Raw genomic sequence first — 12,184 nt, 5'->3', positions numbered from 1 at the left:
GAGCTCCTGCAATCTACATATGTCAAACCAGAAGTGATACAATATATGTTAATGTGTATCAACAAGTAAACATATATTAGGTCCTACTTTTTGTTTCTAAAACTAGAAACTAAAGCAAATTTTTCTGAACACTGATGGCTTAAAATTATTGCTTGAACCTTAACATCATGCTATACATGATTTAAGCCATCTGATAGCAAATATAACTTTAAGTACAAAATCGACAATTTTCAGAACATTCAATAAAAGCTGCAGCAATAACCAAAATCTGAAAATACCTCAAAATTTATGAATAATAAAATCTGTCATTACAAACAAGTTGTGATAAACAAGACTAAAAGATCACAACTAAAAATACAAGAACTCAAAAACCTTAGAAATTTAAATTGCTCCAACTGGACTAACTCTCTACTGAATCTAAGCATCTAAATTAGCTAAAATTCCAATGCTTGTTGTATGCTTCTGGAATGCAACCACTGACAATGCCTTGGTGAAAGGATCTGCTAGCTGTGAATTTGTGTCAATACTCAAAACAGCTATTTCACCATGTTTTACTCTTTCTCTAACACTGTAATACTTTAGATCAATATGCTTGGAATTATTTGACCTTTTACTGTTTTTGCTAAGGAAAACAGCTGCTTCATTATCACAATAAATCACAAGTGTGTCTGCCACCTTTGGTCTGCATGAGAAAATTCCTAATCCAAAGTCCTTCACACACAGTTTCATATACTGCAATAAATTCAGCTTGCATAGTAGAAGTTGAAACAAGAGTTTGCTTCATGGTTTTCCAAGAAACTGCACCTCCTGCAAGCATGAACACATATCCACAAGTCGACTTCTTGGAGTCTGGATAATTTCCTGCAAAATCAGAATCTGAAAATCCAATGAGTTTCAGATCCTCCACTTGCCTATAAACTAGCATGTGGCTTTTAGTTCTCTGCAGGTATCTCAACACTTTCTTCCTAGCTACCCAATGCTCATGGACTGATTAGACTGCAATCTTGACAAAATCCCTACTGCAAAAGACAAGTCTGGCCTAGTGCAGACTTGTGCATACATGAGACTCCTTACAAGTCTAGCATAAGGCTTTGACTCCATATTCTCCTTCTCAACATCACTATTGGGACATTGCTTCTTGGTTAACTTATCTCCTTTGGACATGGGAACTTCTCCAGCTGCAGACTTCTCCATACTAAATCTCTTTAAAATTTTGGTAACATAATTCTGTTGAGACAATCCAAGTAGTCTCTGTGCCCTATCTCTTTTAATCTCAATACCTAGTACATAGGATGCTTCTTCTAAGTCTTTCATGTCAAAATTCTTTGACAGAAAATTCTTAGTGTCTTTGAGCAGTTTTAGGTTACTGCTAGCCAAGAATATATCATTCACATAGAGAACTAGGAAAATAAAACTGTTCCCAATTGTCTTCAAATAAACACACTCATCAACAAGGTTTTCTGTAAATCCAAAAGTAGAAATCACAGAATCAAATTTCTTGTACCACTGTCTAGAAGCTTGTTTAAGGCCATAAATTGATTTTCTTAACTTACACACAATGTAGTCACTCTCTTCCCCCCCCCCCCCCCCCCCCATAAGTTAGTTTTCTTGCTCTCTGTGATCTTCTAGGCTGAGGATGTTCAGGGTTAGATTGAGCTACAGGTACTTGATCAGTTACAGGTACTTGATCAGTTACTTGGTCAGTTACAGGTACTTGATCAATTACTCGACCAGTGACTTGATCAGTCACATCTTGTTCTAAAGGCAATACTACACTTATATTCTCATCTGACACAATTTCCTCAAAATCTGAGGTTAAATCCTCAAGGTTTGTATTGTGAGCTTTTTCACTTAGAAACTTTACCTGATGTGTTTCAAAAATTATAGGTGAATGATGAGCAAAATATAATTTATAGCCTTTAGATTTATCTGGATAACCTATAAAATAGCAACTAACAGTTTTGGGGTCAATTTTATTCAAGCTTGGATTATAAATCCTAACTTCTGCATGACATCCCCAAACATGGCAGTGATGAAGACTAGGTTTCCTGCCACACCAAAGCTCAAAAGCAGTCTTTTCTATAGCTTTGCTAGGTGTCCTGTTGCAAATATAATTTGCAGTTTTTAAAGCCTCACCCCACATAAATTTAGGCAAACCAGTTGTACACATCATGCATCTAACCATGTTCAAAAGAGTCCTATTCTTTCTCTCTGCAACACCATTTTGTTGTGGATTATAGAGTGTTGTATATTAAGCTTTAATTCTATTGTCTTGCAAAAACAAGGCAAATGGACCATTTTGTTGGCCGGATTCAGTGTACTTGCCATAGAACTCACCACCTCTATCTGATCTCACTGTTTTGATTTTCTTTTCTAGTTGATTTTCTACCTCAGACTTAAAGATTTGAAAAGCTTTCAATGCTTGTGCTTTTTCTAAAAGTAGATAAATATAACTGTATCTAGAAAAGTCATCAATGAATGTGATAAAATACACATTCCCACAGATAGTTTGATGCCTAAATGGTCCACATATATCAGTGTGTATGAGTTCTAATAAATTTTGGCTTCTATATGCAGTCTTCTTTTTAGTATTAGTTATTTTTCCCTTAAAGCATTCCACACAATCTGTTAGATCAGAAAAATCAAGTTCATTTAGGATGTTGTTTTTCACCAAAATTTTTAGTCTCTCTTTTGAAACATGGTCGAGTCTTCTATGCCATACAAATGCAGACTTTTCATTTAGTTTGGTTCTTTTAACACCTGTTAAAGTGCTAGTACTGTTTGTGTTATTTTCAACAAGTAAAATTTCTTGTTGAGCCATTGAACAATTTAACTGTAAATAATCATTCATAATAACACCAGAACCAATTTGAATAGAATTTTTAGAAATAAGAATTCCATTACTATCCATAACAAGTCTACAACCAGATTTTACTAAAAGAGAAACTGAAACCAAATTCCTTCTCATGGAAGGTACATAAAAAACATTGTCCAAAACTAACAATTTCCTAATCCTAAATCGAGTTTTAAGGTTCCAATAGCCTTGACTGCCACTCTCATGCCATTGCCTACACACAGGTTCACTTCATCACTTTTTGGGATTCTCCTCCTTATAAATCCCTGCAAAGAATTAGTAATATGAATAAGTGAGCCTGAATCTATCCACCAAGACTGTGGTTCAACATTTATAAGATTAATTTCTAAAGAAAAAACTGTATTAGAAAAAATCTTACCCTTTTTGGCTAACCAATTTTTATAGTCAGTGCAGTCCTTTTTCATGTGTCCTACTTTTTTGTAAAAGTAGCACTTGAATCTAAATGGCCTGTTTTCCTTGACCACTGCAACTGTTGAACTCTTAGTTATGGCTTTGATAGGCTTCAACTTGTTATGGGGCTTTTTCTTTTTAGGCTTTTCTATGAGGTTTATGGCTGTAGCAGATTCTTTTTCTTCCTTGATCCTAGCTTCCTCATCCACACAGATGGATATAAGTTTATCTAGAGTCCAATTTCCCTTTTGAGAGTTGTAACTGGTCCTAAGATGACTAAAACTATTAGGTAGCGAATGTAGTGCATAATGCATTACCTGCTCATCCCTAACCCCCATCAAGAGCTCCCTGAGTCTGCCATTTATATTGATCATCTTCATAATATGCTCTCTAACTCCCCCTGAACCCATGTACTTCAAATCATGAAACTCCTTAGTTAGTCTAGCTGCTTCTGCCTTTTCACTTTCTTTAAACTTAGCACCTATGAGTTGCAAAAAATCCAATGCTAGCTCAGGCTCTTCTATACTTCCCCTGACAGTGTTAGACATAGATGTACGAATGAGGTTCTTAGCCATTCTATTAGATCTATGCCACTTCTTGTAAAGGTCAGTATCTTTCTTGGTGCTCTTTTCATTCAACTCTTCAGGCTTATTCTCAGTAAGGCAATAGTCTCTCATGCATTCCCATATAATTTTCCACATAGTCTAGACAAGCTCTATAGTTGGTTCCAGTTAACATCAAGACACTGTTCAAGTTCATGTAAGAGTTACCTAAGGAGCAAAACAAAATTCATGTGAGTTCTCAATTTGTAAAGAAAATAACTTTAAGTTTTTTGTGTTTTATTATACTTTTAGCAACCAAAACAAGAAACATACAGAAAACCTAAACAAACCATACTTGCATGCATGTCAGTCCATAACAAAAACAATGTTAAGCAACACTTTTGAGCAGAAGCATAACATCTTGGAGTTCTTTATCAATATACCATGTTCAACGAAAACAAGTTATCCAAAGAAATTTATCCACATCTTTAGACAGAAGAAAATTTTCTAAGTATCCATATTTATTTTCATCAAGCATGCATACTGCTGTTTTGTATTCTAAAACCATACTTGACAACTTCTTTGGAAGATAAAACTGAAGCATAGTTTTAAAACACAAAACACAATTTCAGTTTTGTTACACTATGCCAAAAACTGCATCACACTACACTTTTTAGACAACAAAAAAAAATTTCCGTTCTGTGATCACTGAAAGTGCTTCACACAACAGGTTTAATGAGATTGGCGTTGTATAAGGAGGTCGTACATCAATTTTTTTGGGTCCAAGATTATTGTACAACAGTTTTAAGGATTTGTCTGTTGTCTGAATGTAAAAAAAATTTCCCCCTCACCTTGCTCAAATTTGGGTCGAAATTTTGACTCACCTTGCACAACAGTATTGTTGTATATGTTGTATGAGAGTAAGTTGCAAAATAACATACAACGCATTTTTTTGTTTCCGTTGTGCAAGTTTGGAAGAAAATTACATATACCCCAAAATGTGAGTGAGTAGCCCCAAAAAGGCCAATATTTGAATAAAATGCTGGTACACTATTTTAAGCTCTTACAACGGAATGACTTATTTTTGTTGTGTGAATGTGAGATGGTAATCCTAGGCGGGAGAAATGAGTTTGTGATTTGTACTAGGCGGGAGATTTGCTTGTTGAGTCCCTAAGCTGAAGTTTCAAGTGTAGACTATCAGACAACCAAAGTTCATTTATGTGTTGTCTGAATTGATTATACAGGTAAAAACTAAACTCAACGCGCCTTTGTCTACCTTTGTGAAATTTTTTTTGCACATTGTCTCTCACTTACACTTAGCTAGTCTTCGAGAGAAACACCAAAACCCATCTTCTTCTTCTCAAAGAGAACCAGTCTTCTTCTCTTAAAAGAGTCGAACCCATCTTCTTCTCGAAACCCATCTTCTTCTCGAAACCCATCTTCTCAAAACACCATCTTCTGAAAACACTCGATTAAGGTTCGATCTACTCAATTAGGGTTTTCAATTTGGGGATTTGAAGGAGGAGGAAAAGGAAGAGGAGGGGGGGTGCGTGTTTCTCGGGTACATTAATCGATAAATCTACTGAGTCAAATTCTGATACTCTTATGCGAATCGATGAATCTTCCCCTTTCCACAAAACATCCGATGGAGATCTGCGCACTATATATGTCTAAGGTCTCGAGCCAAGCTGACATTCAAGCTCCGTCTCATGCCCATCTAACTAATTTCTTAAGGTTCATAACTTGAGATCTCTCCTCTCTGTTTATTATTTAGATATGGGTTATCATGTCCCTGTGGGTTTGAGAAATGAATTGTCTTTCCTTGAATTCAATTCTAGATTTTTAAATTGCAGTTATTTTTAGATTTTATATGGTCTGGGACTCTGGGTTTTTACTCTTTGAATGGTTTGTAATGTTCACATTTGAGAAACAGACAGGCAACGGGTTTTTACTTTTTGCGTTTGAAGTTATTGGATGGTTTGTAATGTTCACATTTGATAAATTACTGTTAATTTGGTAAATAGACCGATTTAATGCACAGTTTAATTGAGGAATGGATGTTCAATTGATCAGACAACATAATAAATATAATGACGACTCAATGTTGTCTGAATGGCCAAAAATGGGTCAGCCACACACTGCTTCATTCATATCACACAACGGCCTATAACAAATCAGTGTCTTCTAATTTATATTCGGACAACGAAAGTAACCGAACTCCGTTGTCTCAAAAGTAAATCATACAACAGATATAGTCCAAGAACTGAAGTTTGAAGATCAATCAGACAATGCACAAAATAAAAGTATGTTGTCTGATATGCTTAACATACAACAGCTTGAAACCAAGCACTGTTGTCTGAAGGCAGCACTTCAACTGCTGCGCATGGCATCTGCTGAGCCATCACACAACAGTTATAACACATACCCGTTGCCTGTCTGTTTCTCAGACAACTGTGTTCCACCGTTGTCTGAATTTTCAACAGACAACGGCTCGCTCTACAACGGTGGCACTCCAAATCACACAACAGTTTTTGTCTGTCGTCTGATAAGTTTTTTGGCATAGTGTTACTCGATCAGGTACAGTTACTTGGTCAGTTACTTGACTAGTTACCAGATCAGTTACTTGGTCAGGTACCTGATTAGTGTTCTCTGCCAACATCAATGAAGAATGCTTTGTGCATCATAATCACTTATGCCAACAGAAAACTACAAAACTCATGAGCTTTTAACTTTATATTCTACCCAAATGATTGTCTTTATAAGAAAATTAAGCTCTTGCATCTGTCAATTTCTACAATGTGTAAAGTTTCTGGGAGATTCTTATTCTTCATACATTGTCACACAATCACAGATACAGTACCATATAAGCAATCAATTCATCATGCATATTCAAGCACAAACAATTGTTTCGATTCCAAGAAACCATAGAATAATCAAGAAATTGTAAATTTCATCCGGTCACCATCTACTCTAGCCCAACGCATGCCGGGAATGCTACTAGAGTTCTTGAGCACAATCAAAAACTTAATAATTATGCTATGAATCGAAAACAATTTTCACAGAAAAACCTGTTTTTGCTTTTTCCCCAATTTGCTGCAAAAAATCTCAGCGGAAGCGTGAATTTGATAACCAGATGCAACAAAACAATTCTCTTGGTATCTTGATTCACAGCAATCGGGGTTTGAATCCCTTCTGAGATGAAAACACCTCAAACACTTCCGAATCCAGTCCCATACCCTCTTCTTGATTGAAACTGACAGTTGTAGAACAATGGTCCTTTGTTCTTAAGGCTTCGGGTCGGGTTTTGGGCCTGGCTCTTATGTTTGCTGAGACTGGTTTAAGAGTTAAGTAACTTACTTTGATCAGGTACCTGACCAGTTACTTGGTCAGTTACCTGGTCAGTTACTTACTTGGCCAGGTACCTGATCAGTTACTTGACCAGTTACTTCGTCAGTTACCTGATCAATTACTTGACCCGTAATGCAAAAACCCTCCTTTTTTTTGTGTGTTTGTTTTGCAAAACCCTAAAACTATTTTGATGCCAAGCAAAGACTTAATTCATATTTGTGAGCCTATGCTCTTATACCAATTGTAAAACCATATACATGCGCACAACATATGCACAACAATCACAAAAGGGATCAAGGCTTACCTTCAACAATCACTAGCATGGAATATGGCCTTCTGTTACTTACCAACTTGCTTCTCAATGGACAGAACAATATGCAGTTACGTCGGTGGTAACAGGGACCAATTCATCCATATATATATATATATATATATATATATAGGTGACTTAACCCCCAAGGAGCTTCCCATTAAAGCATTCCTTATCGGATTAGGTTTCCTAGTTAGATTCTTAATGTATCACATCTTGTAGTCTTTCTTGTAGACTAAGTAATGGAGTACTATCCTTAATGAATTGATACACTGCTTCATTAAGTTACTAGTATTGATTTACAGTTTGTATCAATGTTAAACTAGGTTTGACATTTAGCTAATCATCAATTACTTTATGATGATATGTGCTAAGTCCATATTTGATCTAACACTTTCTACATGGTACACATAGAATTGAGTGGTTGGAAGTCTTATCTATCGCCCATATTCTTGATCATTTGACTGATCACCATCATATAAAAGGGGTTATTCTTCAAACACTCTTTAATTCGTTTTTCTTTCTTTCTTTGGTACAAAAATTTAATTCTATTTTAAACTCAATCAGCAAGCAGTTAGCCATCCTCTACAAAGAATGGAAGTGTGGATGAATCGACATCAGATAGAGGAATTTGGTACCACAAGCAAGGTACCGAAGGTGAGAACTATAATCAAAGGGTAACTGAAACTAATCTATTCAAACTTTTTCTAATAGTAGGGGCCCGTCGTCTTTTATTAGTTCTTTCTCCCTGTTCGAGAAGTAACCTCCTTCTGTTAGTGCGTTAACGATAATTGAGCAAGAAATACGTCAGGTTAATAGGCAATTTTGTTATAAAAAAACAAATAAAAAAACTTATTTTTATCTTCACTAAATTAGTACAAGAGAAGGAAAAAAAAGAAAAAAAGAATTCATAGGTGTTAAAGAGAATTGAGATTCCAACCAAGGGAATTAGTGGTGCACTCTAGTCTATACTCAATTTTGAAATGGAAGGGAACTAAGCTTTAGAATATTAATGTAAGAATTGAATGTAACAAAAACTTTATTGTATGAAATGACTTGGAAAGACAGTATAGATTGGTCGCCAACTCTATGTTTTGGCTATCTGAATTCTCTCCCACCCATTGGTTTTTCACAAGATCACACCCACTTTTTGTATACCATGTCTACTATTTGTTCAATACCCACACAACAAAGAAATGTGCCAAATTAACCAAAACGTGGCTAAAGCCCACTTTTGTTACGTACGTACGTGCATACCTCTGCCCTTGCTTCTGGCTAGGATTAATACATTATATGTATTCTCATGACTATCGTGTTTGGGTTGATGCATGACATCTCATATATATATATATAGTGATCGATATGATATTTGGTGTACATAACCTTAAAAAAAAAATACATGGTATCTTATTTCAGAAAGGATGCAGATAACTAAATTCCCAGTTAGAGCCATGGTGGGATTATTAATTGCTTGCACATGAAAGTGCATTAAGAGTCGTATCGTATATAATTATACTCATGCATGCATGTAGTGTGAATTGTGATTGTTAAATCTCTCCATCCCACAGTTCCTCAAGAGTCTTGTAAGGGCCATGATCCGCAACGAAGTCGAATGCAGGAAATCCTCTTTTCTGTGGAATTTGATTGATCTTCTCCACCTCCTCTGGACAAAGCTCCCAGTCAAATATATCACCATTTTCACTAATCCTCTCCTTACTGAAGCTTTTCACCACGAAACTTACCTCTTGCTCGTATGCCCACCTCAGACAAACCTACATGCATGCAAAATTGCAAATCGATCAATTCAACTAAATATAGTCATCAAACTTTCATATCACAACTTATATGCGCTCAAAGTTCACATTGAATGTTTAACAAAAACAATTTCGTTACTCTAGATTAGCTAACGTACCTGGGCAAGGGTTTTCCCTTTCGCATCTGCAATCTGCGTGAGCGTCTCAGATTCCATGACTCCATTTGATCCCCAAGGTGTTCCTTTTGCTCTCCTAGCTTTCTCCGCTGCCAAAGCGGGTTCATCTCCACCTAAAGTTGCAAATTGATGTATAACCAATTAGAGCATTCACCGCTACATAGAAATATATAGGAAATAGAATGATTTTTTTATTTTTGGACTGAAGGAAATAATGAAATGAACTTGTTTCTAAGACCCTCTACATACAAGAATTATTTTGCAAAATAAAGCCAAAAATAAAGAGCTACGTATATTAGAAAAATTAAATACACCTCCGCCAGATCCAGCATATATATATATGGATATATATATATATATATATGTAGATATATAGAGTGACTGCAGGAGGGGTCAATATTGTGAATTGTTACTATGAACAGTTCTATAATGTGAATCTAAACTATTTTTTCATATCATGTAGAGATGTAACGGATCAATAGTTACTTGGTTGACTGCAGGAGGGATTTTAGCAGTGGCTAGCAAGTTCTGGATCTTTTTGCATGAGAAGTTGCTAACTCCTATAGATTTAGTGAGGCCTAGCTTCTGGCATTCCTCCATGACTTCCCACACACCCTTGAAGTCGATTGGAAGAAGGTACTCTTTGTCAAACTGAAAGTCATAGTTTCCCAGCTTCACACTGACCGGCCAGTGAATGAGATATAGATCAAGGTACTCCAGTCCTAGGTTCCTGCATGAACATATATATGCATATGGATATGTGCATGTTAACTTATCAATCAATTCCACAAATTAATGCTGATTAACTCAACTATGGTACTAGTTATTTTACTTGAGCGTAGTGCGAATGGCAGGTAAGACACGGTACGTGGGGGTGAGCATCACTGCACCACAGCTTGGAAGTGATGAAGAGCTAGGTCTTGCCGGGATTCGATGAGGCCAAGAGAAAGAGCTTCCGAAATGGCTTCACCGAGACTCTGCTCCGTCTGGTAAAGAGTGGCTGTGTCAAAATGTCTGTAGCCAACTCTGATCACATCGAGAATGGCTTCTTTTATGATTTCTGAGCCAACAAAAGGGTATCTAGCAGTTACGAAACCTAGAACAGGAATGTTGCTTGTTTTTCCAGTTGATGATGATGTAAGCAAATTAACATTGCTTATGGAACAAGACATTATTTGGAGTTTGTATTCTGCATATATGCTTCATATATGTAATTAATCTAAGTGTAGACTATAGTATAAGCTTATGATATACATCATATTAAGACAAACTTATCTATTATTTGAATTCAAAATCGGGTTGCAGTTAGACAAGTAGTTAAAGCTGATAGGCAGTTAAGGTATTGCAGCAGTTTCTTTATGGATGGAACTGCTTTGCAAGGTTGCTGTATATATATGTCAGATTAGTCCCTTCTAATGCACGAGTTGTTCTCGTTTTAGTCTCATATACTAAGAGAACATAAGGGTGAAATTAGGAGAAGGCTATCATGGACAGTAGGAGTGCATCGAGTAAGTTTTATGGGTTCATGTTCTTATGTTTAGTTTTCTGCAGATTCAGGATTAATATGCAGTCTTCAATCCCTAGTTCATTCTTACATCCAGTTAATTTGCAGTAATTCTATTAACATGATTTGATCTAGTATAGTTCTAGATTATGTGTTTGTGATTGCTTAAGCATACTGTTTATAACAATTGGTATCAGAGCAGCCATACATAGATCATTTACATGTTGAAGCAATTAACTGCATTGAAATTTTGAATTCTGGGAATTTCAATTACCTTAATCTGCATCAAGTAATTCATATAACTTTATTTTTATATTCATGATCATGATAATACTGATTTAGAAACTTACATTATTTTCATTTTATATGTTCTTATACATTGATTCGACAAAATATGCATGTGGATCATATGTTCATGACAGAAAAATGTCAAATATTTGTAGATCCATATTCAAGTTCATATCAGATTCATATCATGGGTATATGTATATTTATTCATGTATCATTAAGATTATGTGATAATTGGTGTATGAATATGTTGATCTGATGACTGATATATATGAAGATAAATGCATCAAGTGCTGCCAAAGTGGCCTAAGAATGTATTAAATAGACTTATTTACATCGTTATGTTGATCTTTAAGAACATATAAGCTGACAAAGTGGCTTTATGTCAAAAGAGAAAAAGGATGTCAATGTTCTATTGTTAAAGTTGCAGGTTTTGAAACTTAAAATTATTTGTACTTGCTTCTAAAGAAACACAGTTACATACATTTGGTTTTAAATCTGTTAAATATATATTAAGTGAATGAACATTCATATATCAACAGAGATTAGTACACCACAAAGGTTGTCAAAGTCTTGAAATTGATAAAGCTTCATATTGCTGCATATATCATATTGTTGCATATATATACTACATTATATATTTTGGGACATTCAGTTCATTTTGGTATTAAGTTACACTAGATTAATCTGTTTGATCATTTCACATGCGGCTATGCACTTTCCAATGAGCATCAATCAGATTGAGCTACTGAATGGCTCAAACTTTAAGAAATGGGAAGGTGACATAGAACTGAATCTGGGGATTTTGGATTATGACCATGTATTGAAGGAAAATCCACCAGTAGCATTAACTGAGAGTTCTAGCAAAGAGGCAAGGGAGAAACATGACAAATGGTACAAGCATAACAAGATGGCATTGATCATGATCAAGAAAAGCATGCATGAGAATGTAAAGGGCTGTATACCTGATTCAGAATTGGCCAAGGAGTTCTTTAAT

At 35.6% G+C, this 12,184-nt stretch overlaps 1 pseudogene; it reads right to left on the bottom strand.

The window, feature by feature from the left end:
- Window positions 1–9,012: 9,012 nt before the first annotated feature.
- On the bottom strand, window positions 9,013–10,567 carry LOC112201587 (annotated as a pseudogene).
- Window positions 10,568–12,184: the final 1,617 nt, after the last annotated feature.

The sequence above is a fragment of the Rosa chinensis genome, chromosome 5 (genome assembly GCF_002994745.2).
Source record: "Rosa chinensis cultivar Old Blush chromosome 5, RchiOBHm-V2, whole genome shotgun sequence".
NCBI classification, from domain to species: Eukaryota; Viridiplantae; Streptophyta; class Magnoliopsida; order Rosales; family Rosaceae; genus Rosa; species Rosa chinensis.
Note: the sequence above shows the minus strand (reverse complement) of the source record. Positions and strands in the feature narration are given on the sequence as shown.